This window comes from Molossus molossus, unplaced genomic scaffold (genome assembly GCF_014108415.1).
Source record: "Molossus molossus isolate mMolMol1 unplaced genomic scaffold, mMolMol1.p scaffold_m16_p_8, whole genome shotgun sequence".
Lineage (NCBI taxonomy): Eukaryota > Metazoa > Chordata > Mammalia > Chiroptera > Molossidae > Molossus > Molossus molossus.
In genome coordinates, this window is record NW_023425402.1 from 37,551,513 (window position 1) to 37,569,015 (window position 17,503).

Consider the following 17,503-nt stretch of genomic DNA (forward strand, 5'->3'; position numbering starts at 1 on the left):
GACTTTTGCTGAGATGCCTCAGGCTCGGCACTGGTGCCAAATATGAATCTGAATCAACCTGGTGATCACCACTCCCCTCAGCCTGGTGACACTCTGATGCCCAACTTGCATGCTGCCCAAGGCTCTTTCAGCTGCTGAGTCTTACGGGCAGCTGGCAGGCAATAGAAGTGCTCAGAGTGCCTTATGCCCTTTGGTGACTTGCCCCAGGCCCAGTACTTGTGGCAGCCAGCCTCGGTTCACAGTGTGGCTTCTCCTACACACATCCAGGCTCAGCACAGACAGCATCTGTTCCAGAGCCACTCCAAAAAGGCACCAGAACCAACAAAACTGGTGACTGGCTTCAGATCACAACACAGCACCACCTGATTAGCTCCACAAGCAACACACCCAAAGGGTAGCCTCAGCAGGTACCGAATACTATGGTGGCGAATCACACTATGTGGGGTCAGCCTCCACACAGAAGCTCATACACTGAGGTCATGGCCAATCCTCACAGCCAGTCAGCCTGACCATCAATTCCATCTGCTGATTTGACAACAGCAATCAAGGCTCAACTAACAAGAGGGCACCCACAACTCACAAAAGGGACACTCCTGGAGCAACCAGCTCAGCTGACCAGGAAGACTGTGCCACTGGGCCCCAAAGGACACCTTCTAAAGCCACCAAGTCAAGACTGAGAGACATAGCAGATCTACCTAGTACATAGAAACAAACAGAGAGGCAGCCCAAATGGGGAGACAAAGAAACATGTCCCCAATGAAAGAAAAGAGAATTCTCCAGAAAAAGAACTAAATGAAATGGAGGCAAGCAATCTAACAGATACAGGGTTCAAAACATTTGTTAGAAAAGGATACTCAAGAAACTTAGTGTAAACTTTAACAAAGATAAAGTAAGCTTAAAAAAAGACATAGAAATAATTTGTTAAAAGTCAGAAATGAAGACTACAATAACTGAAATAAAAAATACACTGGAGCCCTGGCCAGTTTGGCTCAGCAGTTAAAGCATTGGCCTGCGGTCCTGAGAGATCTGGGTTCGGTTCCTGCTAAGGGCATCTACCTCGATTGCAGTTTGTCCCCAGCCCTGGTTGGGTGGTGCAGGTGGCAACCACTCAATGTGTCCCTTTCACATCAATGTTTCTCTCTCTCTCTCTTCCTTTCTCTCCCTCCCACTCTAAAAAAAAAAAAAAAAGGAGCACCTAAATATAAAAAGCAAATATTGATGTACATGAAGGCAAAGATCAACAGTAATAGAGGCATGGTAGGGGACTTTAACACCTCACTGACATTAATGCATAGATCTTCCAGACAGAAAATCAACAAGAAAACATCAGCCTTACATGGATATATTAGACAAAATGGATTTCATCTTCAGAGCATTTTATCTCAAAGCAGCAGAATATACATTCTTTTCAAGTGCACATGGAACATTTTCTAGGATAGGCCACATGTTAGGCCACACAACAGTAACAATAAATTTAAAAAGAATTAAATTCACCCTAGCCAGTTTGGCTCGGCAATTGGAGCATCAGTCTATGGACTGAAGGGTCACAGGTTTGATTCCCAGTCAAGGGCGTGTACCTCAGTTGCGGGTTCAATTCTTGACCCTGGTTGGGGTTGTGTGGAAGGCAACCAGTCAATGTGTCTCTCTGACATAGATGTTTTTCTTTCTCTCTCTCCCTCTCTCTCTCCCTTCCACTCTCTAATAATCCAATGCAAAAAATATCCTTGGCTGAAGATTAACCAAAAAAATGAAAATAAAAAGACTGCAATCCTATGAAGCATCTTCTACAACCACATTGATATGAAACTAGAAATCAATTACAGGAAAAAAACTGAGCAAACACATGGAGGTTAAATAATATGCTACTAAACAATGAATGGGTTAACAATGAGATCAAGGAAGAAACAAAAAGATACCTTGAGACAAATGAAAACAAAATGAATCAAAATGTATGGGGCACAGAAAATGCAGTCCTAAGAGGGAAATTCATAGCAATACAGGCCTACCTCGAGAAATAAGAAAAATCTCAAATAAAAAAAGCTAACCTTACACAACTAATTAACTAGAAAAAGAACAATAAATAAAGCTCACAGTGGACAGAAGAAAAGCAATAATAAAGATCAGAGTGGAAATACACAAAGTAGAGTTTAGCACTGGCTGTTGTGGCTCAGTTGGTTGGGCATCATCCCATGTATTAAAAGGTTGCCAGTTCAATTTTCTGTCAGGGCACATGCCAGAGTTGCCAGTTCCATCCATCATAGGGACCATGCAGGAGGCAGCTGATTGATGTTCCTCTCTCACATTAATGTTTCTCTTTCTCCCTCTCCCTTTCTCTCTCTCTAAAAATCAATCAAAATATATTTTTTAAAAAGTAGAGTCTAAAAAAAAAAACAATGAAACCAAGAGCTGGTTCTTTGAAAAGATAAACAAGATTGATGAATCTTTAACCAAACTCATCAAGAAAAACAGTAAGAGGAACCATGTAAAAGAAAAATCAGAAACAAAAGAGAAGTGACAACTCAACCACAGAAGGACAAAGGACTATAAGAAAATAGTACAAACAATTATATGCCAACAAATTGGACAGTTTTGAAGAAATGGATAAGTGCTTACAAACATACAATTTTCCAAGACAAAATATAGAAGAAACAGAACATCTGAACAGACAAATTACTACAAACAAAATCAAATCAGTAATTAAAAAAAAAAAAAAAACTCCCAGCAAACAAAAGTCCTGGATTGATGGCTTCACAGGTGAATTTGACCAAACATTTAAGAATGAACACCTATCCTTCTTAAACTATTCAAAAGAATTTAAGAGGAGGGAAGGCTCCCAAGCTCACCAAGGTCACCATTACCCTCATTCCCAAACCAAAGACATCACACACAATGTCCCCGATGAACATAGATGAAAAAGTCCTCAACAAAATATTAGCAAACCAAATTCAGGAATACATTAAAAAGATCATACACCATGATCAAGTGGTATTTATTCCTGGGATGCAGGGTTGGTTTAATATCCACAAATCAAATAAAGTGATACATCACATAAACAAAATGAAGGATAAAAATCATATGATTATATCAAAGGATGCAGAACAACATTTGATAAAATCCAGCATCCATTTGTGATAAAAGCTCTCAGCAAAGTGGGGAAAAAGGAAACATACCTCAACATAATGAAAGCCCACACATGACAAACCCACTGCTCAACAGGGAACAGCTAAAAGCATTTACTGTAAGATCAAGACCAAGCAAGGCTGCCCACTTTCACCACTGCCACTGGTCTGGAAACAAATGCCAATCAGAGACCTCTTCCTAAACCTTCAATTTATACTGGAATGATGGCTTTAATAAAAAAAAAAAAAATCCATAAACAAATGGAGACGTGGACTACACACATAAGAACAGTTACATCTGACCTGTATTTAGGAAGTATGCTTTTTAGTATCTGTAGGAGATTTTCTCTTAAATGTTTTTAACATCACTCACTGCGAGCTTCCCATAGCACCTGAATAAGAAATTGAGAGTCCTGGCTGGTGTGGCTCAGTTGATTGAGCCTCATCCTGTGCACCAAAAGCCGCTGGTTGAATTCCCCATCAGAACACATGCCTAGGTTGTGGGTTCGGTCCCACGTAAGGGTGTGAGTCCAGGCAACCAAACAATGCTTCTCTCTCACATAGATGTTTCTCTCTCTCTTTCTCCCCCTCTCCTTTCCTCTCTCTAATAATCAATAAAAACTTTTTTTTTTTAAACAAAGTAAAAACAAACTGAGGCGAGAGTGGTTGGAGAAAGAGACTGAAAATACTTTTCCTTTGAAGTACAGATGTCCTCATAGGAAAAGTTTCTTAGATATGTTAATTTTGTGTGTTTTTTCGAAGATTACATCTAATCATCCAAGTCATAATCTGACCAGAAAACACCAAGTGTAGCACTGTTGAAGAAACACAATACAGGTCTGCTTGAATGAATTAATCGATACATTTGACTTCCCCCAAAAGCAGTGTCTTGACAGTGGCTGCCAATCAATCTAGGCGGGCTCTATGTTCGTGGGATGTAGTGATGATGAATAAACAAAAGAAGAACTGTTCGTGGTTTTAATGAGAACTAAAGAACTAGAGTCTGAGATTCTTATGAAGTAAAGTAGGAGGTGGGGAATATCCGGGTGGTTGGAAGAAGGGTTAGGAAGACCAGCCCAGCCTGGGACAGAGGAGTGCAGGCCATAGGTAGCTCACCTTCACTTGCTCATAGTAGCTCCCAGTGTTTAGCAGTGAGACCCCTTTGAATTCGGACTGCCAGCTCTGCAGTCTTCGTAGCAGGCAGTCCACGATCTTGTTTACAATCTCCGCTGCCTCTGAGATTTCCTGGCGGCTTAGCCTCAACTTCTTCAGCACCGCCCGGGGTTTCCAGCGGCCCGGTAAGGCCGCCTTCTGGCCGAGCCTACGGGCTGGAAACAGTGGTTAGTGGCCCAGGACCTCAAAAGGCTTAGATCTAGTTCTCTGCTCCACAGCAGACCGAACGACCCTCCCGCTTCGAGTTCCAACCCTGGGAAGCAACGGCTGCCCGGCTGAGAGAGGCTCAGGCGCGACCGTCATACCTGCCAGACTCTCCACCGCGTCCTCCGCACTCAGAGGTGCCTTCTTATGGCGTGCTCCGCCCTTCCGCCGAGAGGAAGCCAGGGGAAGAGCAGGCAGCTGGTCTATGGAAGGCTCCGGCCCCTGGGACACACGCTCCTGACTGTCCAATGCTCTCTCGCCGATCAGGGGTGCCACCTTTGTGGGTGGGCCGCCCTTGGGGCGAGAGCCAGCCCCGGAAAGAAGAGGCTGCGGGGCTGGGGGTCGCTCCAGCACTTCGGGCATATCTGCCAGACTGTCCAGCCGATCCTCGCCGCCCAGAGGTGCATTGTTGGTGCGTGCGCCGCCCTTGGGGCGAGATCTAGCTTTGGGAGGTGGTGGCTCAGGGGTTGCAGGGGGCTCTGGCTCCTCATTGCCTAGGACGGCAGCGCTCAGAGCCTTCTTTTTGGTGCGTGAGCCTCCCTTGATTAGAAGTGCAGCCTTGGGAAGGGGCTGATGATGAGCTACTACAGCTTCCAGCCCTTCGCCCAGAAGCTTCTGCAGGTCTAAGACGGATTCTGCACTCGGACCAGCCTTCTTGGTGCTTACTCGGCGCTTGGGACGACATCCAGCCACGGGAAGTGCAGGCTCGGTGGCTTCGAGAGGCTCTGGCTCTTCCACGACAGGGCCGGCAGGGCTCAGGGGCTGCTTCTTCTGCATGGCGCGTACGCCTCCCTGGTTTAGAGGCGCAGCCTTAGGAAGACCGGGCTGCGGTTCTGCGGGAGGCACCATCTTTTGGGGCACAACAGTCTGTCCAACCACAGAGCCCTCAGCCGTCCGAGACGCCTTCTGGGCGCCTAAGCCACCCTTGCAGCCAGACACAGCTCCCGGAATGGGCGGCTGCGGGGTTGCATGAGGCTTGGACCTCTCAGGTTGATCTGTCAGCCAGCCCACCAGGTATTGAACAGTCGGAGGAGCCTTCTTGGTGCTTACACCGCCCTTGAGGCCAGATCCAGCCACAGGCAGTGCTGGCTCAGTGGCTGCGGGAGGATGTGGCTGTTCTACAACTGGGCCCCCGGAGCTCTGAGGCTTCTTCTCGGCGCGTGCGCCTCCCTTGATTAGAGGCGCAGCCTTGGGAAGGGGCGGCTGCGGGGTTGCTGGAGTCTCCTGCCCTTCCACCCTAGCCGCCTGCAGGTCCAAGACGGGTTCCGCACTCAGAGGCTCCTCCTTGGTGCCTGTGCCCACCCTGGGGATAAGTCCTGTGCCCAGATGGGGCGGCTGTGGCGCTGCCTGTGGCTTCCCGACCTGACTGGGCACCGAGTTCTCAGCGCTGAGAGGCGCCTTCTTGGTGTGATGGGCGCCCTTGCCGCGTTTCCCAGCAATGGGAGGTGGTGGCTCCGTGGCTGCGGGAGGCTCTGGCTCCTCCACGACTGGGCCTGCAGCGCTCAGGGACTTGTTCTCCTTGGCGCGGGCGCTTTCCTGGCTTAGAGGCGCAGCCTTGGGAAGACCAGGCTGCGGTTCGCCCGGAGGCACCGGCTCCTGGTGCACAACCGTCTGTCCATGCACTGCGCCCTCAGTGGCCAGAGGCGCCTTCTCAGCGCCTAAGCCGCCCTTGCTGCAAGACGCAGCTCCCTGAAGGGGCGGCTGCTGGGTTGCATGAGGCTTGGACCTCTCAGGTTCATCTGTCAGCCAGCCCACCAGGTCTTCAACAGTCGGAAGAGCCTTCTGGGCGGGAGCGCCGCCCTTGGGTCGAGATCCAGCCACAGGCAGTGGTGGCTCAGTGGCTGCCGGAGGCTCTGGCTGTGCATGAACTGGGCCCCCGGCGCTCTGAGGCTTCTTCTTGGCGCGTGCGCCTCCCTTGATTAGAGGCGCAGTCTTGGGAAGGGGCGGCTGCGGGTCTGCAGGAGTCTCCAGCCCTTCCACCCTAGCCGCCTGCAGGTCCAAGAGGGGTTCCGCACTCAGGGGCTCCTCCTTGATGCGTGTGCCCACCCTGGGGATAAGTCCTGTGCCCAGATGGGGCGGCTGTGGCGCTGCCTGTGGCTTCCCCGCCTGACCTGGAGCCCGGTCCGAGGCGCTGAGAGGCGCCTTCTTGGTGTGATGTGCGCCCTTGCCGCGTTTTCCAGCAATGGGAGGTGGTGGTTCCGCGGCCTTGGGAGGTTCTGGCTCTTCCACGACTGGGCCCGCAGCGTTCATGGACTTCTTCTCCTTGGCCCGGGCGCTTTCCTGGCTTAGAGGCGCAGCCTTGGGAAGACCAGGCTGCGGTTCGACCGCAGTCACCGGCTCCTGGTGCACAACCGTCTGTCCATGCACTGTGCCCTCAGTGACCAGCGGCGCCTTCTCAGCGCCTAAGCCGCCCTTGCTGCAAGACGCAGGTCCCTGAAGGGGCGGCTGCTGGGTTGCATGAGGCTTGGACCTCTCAGGTTCATCTGTCAGCCAGCCCACCAGGTCTTGAACAGTCGGAGGACCCTTCTTGGCGGGAGCGCCGCCCTTGGGTCGAGATCCAGCCACAGGCAGTGCTGGCTCAGTGGCTGCCAGAGGCTCTGGCTGTGCATGAACTGGGCCCCCGGCGCTCTGAGGCTTCTTCTTGGCGCGTGCGCCTCCCTTGATTAGAGGCGCAGTCTTGGGAAGGGGCGGCTGCGGGTCTGCAGGAGTCTCCAGTCCTTCCACCCTAGCCGCCTGCAGGTCCAAGAGGGGTTCCGCACTCAGGGGCTCCTCCTTGATGCGTGTGCCCACCCTGGGGATAAGTCCTGTGCCCAGATGGGGCGGCTGTGGCGCTGCCTGTGGCTTCCCGACCTGACTGGGCACCGGGTCCTCAGCGCTGAGAGGTGCCTTCTTGGTGTGATGGGCGCCCTTGCCGCGTTTTCCAGCAATGGGAGGGGGTGGCTCCGGAGCTGCGGTCGTGGGGGGCGCTGTCCCCTGGACCGGATGCCTGAGCCAGTTCATGGTTGCCTGGAGGTTCAGCAGAGCCTTCTTGGTGCGTTCGCCGCCCTTGCCGCGAGATCCAGCCCCGGGAAGGTGCGGCTGCGGGGTTTCAGGACTCTCCAGCCCCTCGGCTAGACCCCGCTGTTGGTCCAAGACCTGTTTTGCACTCCGAGCAGCCTTCTTGGTGCTTGCACCGCCCTTGGTGCGAGATCCAGCCACAGGCAGTGCTGGCTCAATGGCTGCGTTAGGATGTGGCTGTTCTACAACTGGGCCCCCGGAGCTCTGAGGCTTCTTCTTGGCCCGTGTGCCTCCCTTGATTAGAGGCGCAGCCTTGGGAAGGGGCGGCTGCGGGGTTGCTGGAGTCTCCTGCCCTTCCACCCTAGCCGCCTGCAGGTCCAAGACGGGTTCCGCACTCAGAGGCTCCTCCTTGGTGCCTGTGCCCACCCTGGGGATAAGTCCTGTGCCCAGATGGGGCGGCTGTGGCGCTGCCTGTGGCTTCCCGACCTGACTGGGCACCGGGTCCTCAGCGCTGAGAGGTGCCTTCTTGGTGTGATGGGCGCCCTTGCCGCGTTTTCCAGCAATGGGAGGGGGTGGCTCCGGAGCTGCGGTCGTGGGGGGCGCTGTCCCCTGGACCGGATGCCTGAGCCAGTTCATGGTTGCCTGGAGGTTCAGCAGAGCCTTCGTAGTGCGTTCGCCGCCCTTGCCGCGAGATCCAGCCCCGGGAAGGTGCGGCTGCGGGGTTTCAGGACTCTCCAGCCCCTCGGCTAGACCCCGCTGTTGGTCCAAGACCAGTTCTGCACTCCCAGCAGCCTTCTTGGTGCTTGCACCGCCCTTGGTGCGAGATCCAGCCACAGGCAGTGCTGGCTCAGTGGCTGCGGGAGGATGTGGCTGTTCTAGGACTGGGCCCCTGGCACTCAGAGTCGTCTTTTTGGCGCGTGCGCCTCCCTTGATTAGAGGCGCAGCCTTGGGAAGGGGCGGCTGCGGGGTTGCTGGAGTCTCCTGCCCTTCCACCCTAGCCGCCCGCAGGTCCAAGACGGGTTCGCCACTCAGAGGCTCCTCCTCGGTGCCTGTGCCCACCCTGGGGATAAGTCCTGTGCCCAGATGGGGCGGCTGTGGCGCTGCCTGTGGCTTCCCGACCTGACTGGGCACCGGGTCCTCAGCGCTGAGAGGCACCTTCTTGGTGTGATGGGCGCCCTTGCCGCGTTTCCCAGCAATGGGAGGTGGTGGCTCCGTGGCTGCGGGAGGCTCTGGCTCCTCCACGACTGGGCCTGCAGCGCTCAGGGACTTGTTCTCCTTGGCGCGGGCGCTTTCCTGGCTTAGAGGCGCAGCCTTGGGAAGACCAGACTGCGGTTCGCCCGCAGGCACCGGCTCCTGGTGCACAACCGTCTGTCCATGCACTGCGCCCTCAGTGGCCAGAGGCGCCTTCTCAGCGCCTAAGCCGCCCTTGCTGCAAGACGCAGCTCCCTGAAGGGGCGGCTGCTGGGTTGCATGAGGCTTGGACCTCTCAGGTTCATCTGTCAGCCAGCCCACCAGGTCTTCAACAGTCGGAAGAGCCTTCTGGGCGGGAGCGCCGCCCTTGGGTCGAGATCCAGCCACAGGCAGTGGTGGCTCAGTGGCTGCCGGAGGCTCTGGCTGTGCATGAACTGGGCCCCCGGCGCTCTGAGGCTTCTTCTTGGCGCGTGCGCCTCCCTTGATTAGAGGCGCAGTCTTGGGAAGGGGCGGCTGCGGGTCTGCAGGAGTCTCCAGCCCTTCCACCCTAGCCGCCTGCAGGTCCAAGAGGGGTTCCGCACTCAGGGGCTCCTCCTTGATGCGTGTGCCCACCCTGGGGATAAGTCCTGTGCCCAGATGGGGCGGCTGTGGCGCTGCCTGTGGCTTCCCCGCCTGACCTGGAGCCCGGTCCGAGGCGCTGAGAGGCGCCTTCTTGGTGTGATGTGCGCCCTTGCCGCGTTTTCCAGCAATGGGAGGTGGTGGTTCCGCGGCCTTGGGAGGTTCTGGCTCTTCCACGACTGGGCCCGCAGCGTTCATGGACTTCTTCTCCTTGGCCCGGGCGCTTTCCTGGCTTAGAGGCGCAGCCTTGGGAAGACCAGGCTGCGGTTCGACCGCAGGCACCGGCTCCTGGTGCACAACCGTCTGTCCATGCACTGTGCCCTCAGTGACCAGCGGCGCCTTCTCAGCGCCTAAGCCGCCCTTGCTGCAAGACGCAGGTCCCTGAAGGGGCGGCTGCTGGGTTGCATGAGGCTTGGACCTCTCAGGTTCATCTGTCAGCCAGCCCACCAGGTCTTGAACAGTCGGAGGACCCTTCTTGGCGGGAGCGCCGCCCTTGGGTCGAGATCCAGCCACAGGCAGTGCTGGCTCAGTGGCTGCCGGAGGCTCTGGCTGTGCATGAACTGGGCCCCCGGCGCTCTGAGGCTTCTTCTTGGCGCGTGCGCCTCCCTTGATTAGAGGCGCAGTCTTGGGAAGGGGCGGCTGCGGGTCTGCAGGAGTCTCCAGCCCTTCCACCCTAGCCGCCTGCAGGTCCAAGAGGGGTTCCGCACTCAGGGGCTCCTCCTTGATGCGTGTGCCCACCCTGGGGATAAGTCCTGTGCCCAGATGGGGCGGCTGTGGCGCTGCCTGTGGCTTCCCCGCCTGACCTGGAGCCCGGTCCGAGGCGCTGAGAGGCGCCTTCTTGGTGTGATGTGCGCCCTTGCCGCGTTTTCCAGCAATGGGAGGTGGTGGTTCCGCGGCCTTGGGAGGTTCTGGCTCTTCCACGACTGGGCCCGCAGCGTTCATGGACTTCTTCTCCTTGGCCCGGGCGCTTTCCTGGCTTAGAGGCGCAGCCTTGGGAAGACCAGGCTGCGGTTCGACCGCAGGCACCGGCTCCTGGTGCACAACCGTCTGTCCATGCACTGTGCCCTCAGTGACCAGCGGCGCCTTCTCAGCGCCTAAGCCGCCCTTGCTGCAAGACGCAGGTCCCTGAAGGGGCGGCTGCTGGGTTGCATGAGGCTTGGACCTCTCAGGTTCATCTGTCAGCCAGCCCACCAGGTCTTGAACAGTCGGAGGACCCTTCTTGGCGGGAGCGCCGCCCTTGGGTCGAGATCCAGCCACAGGCAGTGCTGGCTCAGTGGCTGCCGGAGGCTCTGGCTGTGCATGAACTGGGCCCCCGGCGCTCTGAGGCTTCTTCTTGGCGCGTGCGCCTCCCTTGATTAGAGGCGCAGTCTTGGGAAGGGGCGGCTGCGGGTCTGCAGGAGTCTCCAGCCCTTCCACCCTAGCCGCCTGCAGGTCCAAGAGGGGTTCCGCACTCAGGGGCTCCTCCTTCATGCGTGTGCCCACCCTGGGGATAAGTCCTGTGCCCAGATGGGGCGGCTGTGGCGCTGCCTGTGGCTTCCCGACCTGACTGGGCACCGGGTCCTCAGCGCTGAGAGGTGCCTTCTTGGTGTGATGGGCGCCCTTGCCGCGTTTTCCAGCAATGGGAGGGGGTGGCTCCGGAGCTGCGGTCGTGGGGGGCGCTGTCCCCTGGACCGGATGCCTGAGCCAGTTCATGGTTGCCTGGAGGTTCAGCAGAGCCTTCGTAGTGCGTTCGCCGCCCTTGCCGCGAGATCCAGCCCCGGGAAGGTGCGGCTGCGGGGTTTCAGGACTCTCCAGCCCCTCGGCTAGACCCCGCTGTTGGTCCAAGACCAGTTCTGCACTCCCAGCAGCCTTCTTGGTGCTTGCACCGCCCTTGGTGCGAGATCCAGCCACAGGCAGTGCTGGCTCAGTGGCTGCGGGAGGATGTGGCTGTTCTAGGACTGGGCCCCTGGCACTCAGAGTCGTCTTTTTGGCGCGTGCGCCTCCCTTGATTAGAGGCGCAGCCTTGGGAAGGGGCGGCTGCGGGGTTGCTGGAGTCTCCTGCCCTTCCACCCTAGCCGCCCGCAGGTCCAAGACGGGTTCGCCACTCAGAGGCTCCTCCTCGGTGCCTGTGCCCACCCTGGGGATAAGTCCTGTGCCCAGATGGGGCGGCTGTGGCGCTGCCTGTGGCTTCCCGACCTGACTGGGCACCGGGTCCTCAGCGCTGAGAGGCACCTTCTTGGTGTGATGGGCGCCCTTGCCGCGTTTCCCAGCAATGGGAGGTGGTGGCTCCGTGGCTGCGGGAGGCTCTGGCTCCTCCACGACTGGGCCTGCAGCGCTCAGGGACTTGTTCTCCTTGGCGCGGGCGCTTTCCTGGCTTAGAGGCGCAGCCTTGGGAAGACCAGACTGCGGTTCGCCCGCAGGCACCGGCTCCTGGTGCACAACCGTCTGTCCATGCACTGCGCCCTCAGTGGCCAGAGGCGCCTTCTCAGCGCCTAAGCCGCCCTTGCTGCAAGACGCAGCTCCCTGAAGGGGCGGCTGCTGGGTTGCATGAGGCTTGGACCTCTCAGGTTCATCTGTCAGCCAGCCCACCAGGTCTTCAACAGTCGGAAGAGCCTTCTGGGCGGGAGCGCCGCCCTTGGGTCGAGATCCAGCCACAGGCAGTGGTGGCTCAGTGGCTGCCGGAGGCTCTGGCTGTGCATGAACTGGGCCCCCGGCGCTCTGAGGCTTCTTCTTGGCGCGTGCGCCTCCCTTGATTAGAGGCGCAGTCTTGGGAAGGGGCGGCTGCGGGTCTGCAGGAGTCTCCAGCCCTTCCACCCTAGCCGCCTGCAGGTCCAAGAGGGGTTCCGCACTCAGGGGCTCCTCCTTGATGCGTGTGCCCACCCTGGGGATAAGTCCTGTGCCCAGATGGGGCGGCTGTGGCGCTGCCTGTGGCTTCCCCGCCTGACCTGGAGCCCGGTCCGAGGCGCTGAGAGGCGCCTTCTTGGTGTGATGTGCGCCCTTGCCGCGTTTTCCAGCAATGGGAGGTGGTGGTTCCGCGGCCTTGGGAGGTTCTGGCTCTTCCACGACTGGGCCCGCAGCGTTCATGGACTTCTTCTCCTTGGCCCGGGCGCTTTCCTGGCTTAGAGGCGCAGCCTTGGGAAGACCAGGCTGCGGTTCGACCGCAGGCACCGGCTCCTGGTGCACAACCGTCTGTCCATGCACTGTGCCCTCAGTGACCAGCGGCGCCTTCTCAGCGCCTAAGCCGCCCTTGCTGCAAGACGCAGGTCCCTGAAGGGGCGGCTGCTGGGTTGCATGAGGCTTGGACCTCTCAGGTTCATCTGTCAGCCAGCCCACCAGGTCTTGAACAGTCGGAGGACCCTTCTTGGCGGGAGCGCCGCCCTTGGGTCGAGATCCAGCCACAGGCAGTGCTGGCTCAGTGGCTGCCGGAGGCTCTGGCTGTGCATGAACTGGGCCCCCGGCGCTCTGAGGCTTCTTCTTGGCGCGTGCGCCTCCCTTGATTAGAGGCGCAGTCTTGGGAAGGGGCGGCTGCGGGTCTGCAGGAGTCTCCAGCCCTTCCACCCTAGCCGCCTGCAGGTCCAAGAGGGGTTCCGCACTCAGGGGCTCCTCCTTCATGCGTGTGCCCACCCTGGGGATAAGTCCTGTGCCCAGATGGGGCGGCTGTGGCGCTGCCTGTGGCTTCCCGACCTGACTGGGCACCGGGTCCTCAGCGCTGAGAGGTGCCTTCTTGGTGTGATGGGCGCCCTTGCCGCGTTTTCCAGCAATGGGAGGGGGTGGCTCCGGAGCTGCGGTCGTGGGGGGCGCTGTCCCCTGGACCGGATGCCTGAGCCAGTTCATGGTTGCCTGGAGGTTCAGCAGAGCCTTCGTAGTGCGTTCGCCGCCCTTGCCGCGAGATCCAGCCCCGGGAAGGTGCGGCTGCGGGGTTTCAGGACTCTCCAGCCCCTCGGCTAGACCCCGCTGTTGGTCCAAGACCAGTTCTGCACTCCCAGCAGCCTTCTTGGTGCTTGCACCGCCCTTGGTGCGAGATCCAGCCACAGGCAGTGCTGGCTCAGTGGCTGCGGGAGGATGTGGCTGTTCTAGGACTGGGCCCCTGGCACTCAGAGTCGTCTTTTTGGCGCGTGCGCCTCCCTTGATTAGAGGCGCAGCCTTGGGAAGGGGCGGCTGCGGGGTTGCTGGAGTCTCCTGCCCTTCCACCCTAGCCGCCCGCAGGTCCAAGACGGGTTCGCCACTCAGAGGCTCCTCCTCGGTGCCTGTGCCCACCCTGGGGATAAGTCCTGTGCCCAGATGGGGCGGCTGTGGCGCTGCCTGTGGCTTCCCGACCTGACTGGGCACCGGGTCCTCAGCGCTGAGAGGCACCTTCTTGGTGTGATGGGCGCCCTTGCCGCGTTTCCCAGCAATGGGAGGTGGTGGCTCCGTGGCTGCGGGAGGCTCTGGCTCCTCCACGACTGGGCCTGCAGCGCTCAGGGACTTGTTCTCCTTGGCGCGGGCGCTTTCCTGGCTTAGAGGCGCAGCCTTGGGAAGACCAGACTGCGGTTCGCCCGCAGGCACCGGCTCCTGGTGCACAACCGTCTGTCCATGCACTGCGCCCTCAGTGGCCAGAGGCGCCTTCTCAGCGCCTAAGCCGCCCTTGCTGCAAGACGCAGCTCCCTGAAGGGGCGGCTGCTGGGTTGCATGAGGCTTGGACCTCTCAGGTTCATCTGTCAGCCAGCCCACCAGGTCTTCAACAGTCGGAAGAGCCTTCTGGGCGGGAGCGCCGCCCTTGGGTCGAGATCCAGCCACAGGCAGTGGTGGCTCAGTGGCTGCCGGAGGCTCTGGCTGTGCATGAACTGGGCCCCCGGCGCTCTGAGGCTTCTTCTTGGCGCGTGCGCCTCCCTTGATTAGAGGCGCAGTCTTGGGAAGGGGCGGCTGCGGGTCTGCAGGAGTCTCCAGCCCTTCCACCCTAGCCGCCTGCAGGTCCAAGAGGGGTTCCGCACTCAGGGGCTCCTCCTTGATGCGTGTGCCCACCCTGGGGATAAGTCCTGTGCCCAGATGGGGCGGCTGTGGCGCTGCCTGTGGCTTCCCCGCCTGACCTGGAGCCCGGTCCGAGGCGCTGAGAGGCGCCTTCTTGGTGTGATGTGCGCCCTTGCCGCGTTTTCCAGCAATGGGAGGTGGTGGTTCCGCGGCCTTGGGAGGTTCTGGCTCTTCCACGACTGGGCCCGCAGCGTTCATGGACTTCTTCTCCTTGGCCCGGGCGCTTTCCTGGCTTAGAGGCGCAGCCTTGGGAAGACCAGGCTGCGGTTCGACCGCAGGCACCGGCTCCTGGTGCACAACCGTCTGTCCATGCACTGTGCCCTCAGTGACCAGCGGCGCCTTCTCAGCGCCTAAGCCGCCCTTGCTGCAAGACGCAGGTCCCTGAAGGGGCGGCTGCTGGGTTGCATGAGGCTTGGACCTCTCAGGTTCATCTGTCAGCCAGCCCACCAGGTCTTGAACAGTCGGAGGACCCTTCTTGGCGGGAGCGCCGCCCTTGGGTCGAGATCCAGCCACAGGCAGTGCTGGCTCAGTGGCTGCCGGAGGCTCTGGCTGTGCATGAACTGGGCCCCCGGCGCTCTGAGGCTTCTTCTTGGCGCGTGCGCCTCCCTTGATTAGAGGCGCAGTCTTGGGAAGGGGCGGCTGCGGGTCTGCAGGAGTCTCCAGCCCTTCCACCCTAGCCGCCTGCAGGTCCAAGAGGGGTTCCGCACTCAGGGGCTCCTCCTTGATGCGTGTGCCCACCCTGGGGATAAGTCCTGTGCCCAGATGGGGCGGCTGTGGCGCTGCCTGTGGCTTCCCGACCTGACTGGGCACCGGGTCCTCAGCGCTGAGAGGTGCCTTCTTGGTGTGATGGGCGCCCTTGCCGCGTTTTCCAGCAATGGGAGGGGGTGGCTCCGGAGCTGCGGTCGTGGGGGGCGCTGTCCCCTGGACCGGATGCCTGAGCCAGTTCATGGTTGCCTGGAGGTTCAGCAGAGCCTTCGTAGTGCGTTCGCCGCCCTTGCCGCGAGATCCAGCCCCGGGAAGGTGCGGCTGCGGGGTTTCAGGACTCTCCAGCCCCTCGGCTAGACCCCGCTGTTGGTCCAAGACCAGTTCTGCACTCCCAGCAGCCTTCTTGGTGCTTGCACCGCCCTTGGTGCGAGATCCAGCCACAGGCAGTGCTGGCTCAGTGGCTGCGGGAGGATGTGGCTGTTCTAGGACTGGGCCCCTGGCACTCAGAGTCGTCTTTTTGGCGCGTGCGCCTCCCTTGATTAGAGGCGCAGCCTTGGGAAGGGGCGGCTGCGGGGTTGCTGGAGTCTCCTGCCCTTCCACCCTAGCCGCCCGCAGGTCCAAGACGGGTTCGCCACTCAGAGGCTCCTCCTCGGTGCCTGTGCCCACCCTGGGGATAAGTCCTGTGCCCAGATGGGGCGGCTGTGGCGCTGCCTGTGGCTTCCCGACCTGACTGGGCACCGGGTCCTCAGCGCTGAGAGGCACCTTCTTGGTGTGATGGGCGCCCTTGCCGCGTTTCCCAGCAATGGGAGGTGGTGGCTCCGTGGCTGCGGGAGGCTCTGGCTCCTCCACGACTGGGCCTGCAGCGCTCAGGGACTTGTTCTCCTTGGCGCGGGCGCTTTCCTGGCTTAGAGGCGCAGCCTTGGGAAGACCAGACTGCGGTTCGCCCGCAGGCACCGGCTCCTGGTGCACAACCGTCTGTCCATGCACTGCGCCCTCAGTGGCCAGAGGCGCCTTCTCAGCGCCTAAGCCGCCCTTGCTGCAAGACGCAGCTCCCTGAAGGGGCGGCTGCTGGGTTGCATGAGGCTTGGACCTCTCAGGTTCATCTGTCAGCCAGCCCACCAGGTCTTCAACAGTCGGAAGAGCCTTCTGGGCGGGAGCGCCGCCCTTGGGTCGAGATCCAGCCACAGGCAGTGGTGGCTCAGTGGCTGCCGGAGGCTCTGGCTGTGCATGAACTGGGCCCCCGGCGCTCTGAGGCTTCTTCTTGGCGCGTGCGCCTCCCTTGATTAGAGGCGCAGTCTTGGGAAGGGGCGGCTGCGGGTCTGCAGGAGTCTCCAGCCCTTCCACCCTAGCCGCCTGCAGGTCCAAGAGGGGTTCCGCACTCAGGGGCTCCTCCTTGATGCGTGTGCCCACCCTGGGGATAAGTCCTGTGCCCAGATGGGGCGGCTGTGGCGCTGCCTGTGGCTTCCCCGCCTGACCTGGAGCCCGGTCCTCGGCGCTGAGAGGCGCCTTCTTGGTGTGATGTGCGCCCTTGCCGCGTTTTCCAGCAATGGGAGTGGGAGGCTCCGGATCTGCTGGAGGCGGAGGCGCTGTCCCCTGGACCGGAAGCCTGAGCCAATCCACGTTTGCCTCCAGGTTCAGAGGCGCCTTCTTCGTGTATTCTCCGACCTTGCTGCGAGATCCAGCCCCGGGAAGGCGCTTCTGCGGGGCTGCGGTTCGCTCCCGCACTTCGGGCATATCTGCCTCACTGTCCACCCGGTCCTCGCTGCTCAGAGGTGCATTGGTGGTGCGTGCGCCGCCCTTGCGGCCCGATCTAGCCGTGGGAGGTGGTGGCTCCGGGGTTGCGGGAGCCTCTGGCTCTTCCCCGACTGGGCCCGCAGCGCTCCGGGGCTTCTTCTGCTTGGCGCGTGCGCCTCCCTGGCTTTCAGGTGCAGCCTTGGGAAGAGGTGGCTGCGGGGCCGCGGGTGGCTCCAGCTTTTCGGGCATATCATCCTGACAGACCACCAGGTACTTGCACCTCAGAGGTGCATTCTTGGTGAGTGTTTCGCTCTTGGGGCGAGCAGCTGCTTTGGGAATTGTTAATTCCTGGGCTGCGGGTGGCTGTGGCCCTTGGATGCCTGGGCCGTCAGCTTTTAGTTGCGCCTTTTTGGTGACTGTGCCGCCTTTGCTGGGAGAGCCAACCTTGGGAGGTTGTGGCTCCGGAGCTGCGTTTGGCTCTGGCCCCAGTCCCTGAGTCGTCTGCCCTGCCCCAGTCGCGCCCTCAGCTCTCATTGGCGCCGTTTGGGCGCCCGCACTCTGAGTGCTTACCTGAGGTCTCTCCTGGGATCCCGGGTCGGTCTTCTGCTGCGGGGATTCCCACGCCCTTTTGGAGCCGGAATTCTGTTCCTTGTCCCGGACAGCTTCGGAGAAAACCGAACATTCGCTGGACTTCCTTGGAGTGGGCTTCCTCGGCAGTGGCTTGGGCGGGTCGCCCTTCTCACCCCGCGCTGAAGCTTTGGGCGTCTTGGCGCTCA

The 17,503-nt window shown here is 59.5% G+C and overlaps 1 protein-coding gene across 1 annotated transcript in view; it reads right to left on the minus strand.

Annotated features, from left to right (window-relative positions):
* The window catches only part of CGAS (cyclic GMP-AMP synthase), a 70,751-nt gene that overhangs the window by 18,532 nt on the left and 34,716 nt on the right, over positions 1-17,503 (minus strand). The window lies entirely within an intron of this gene.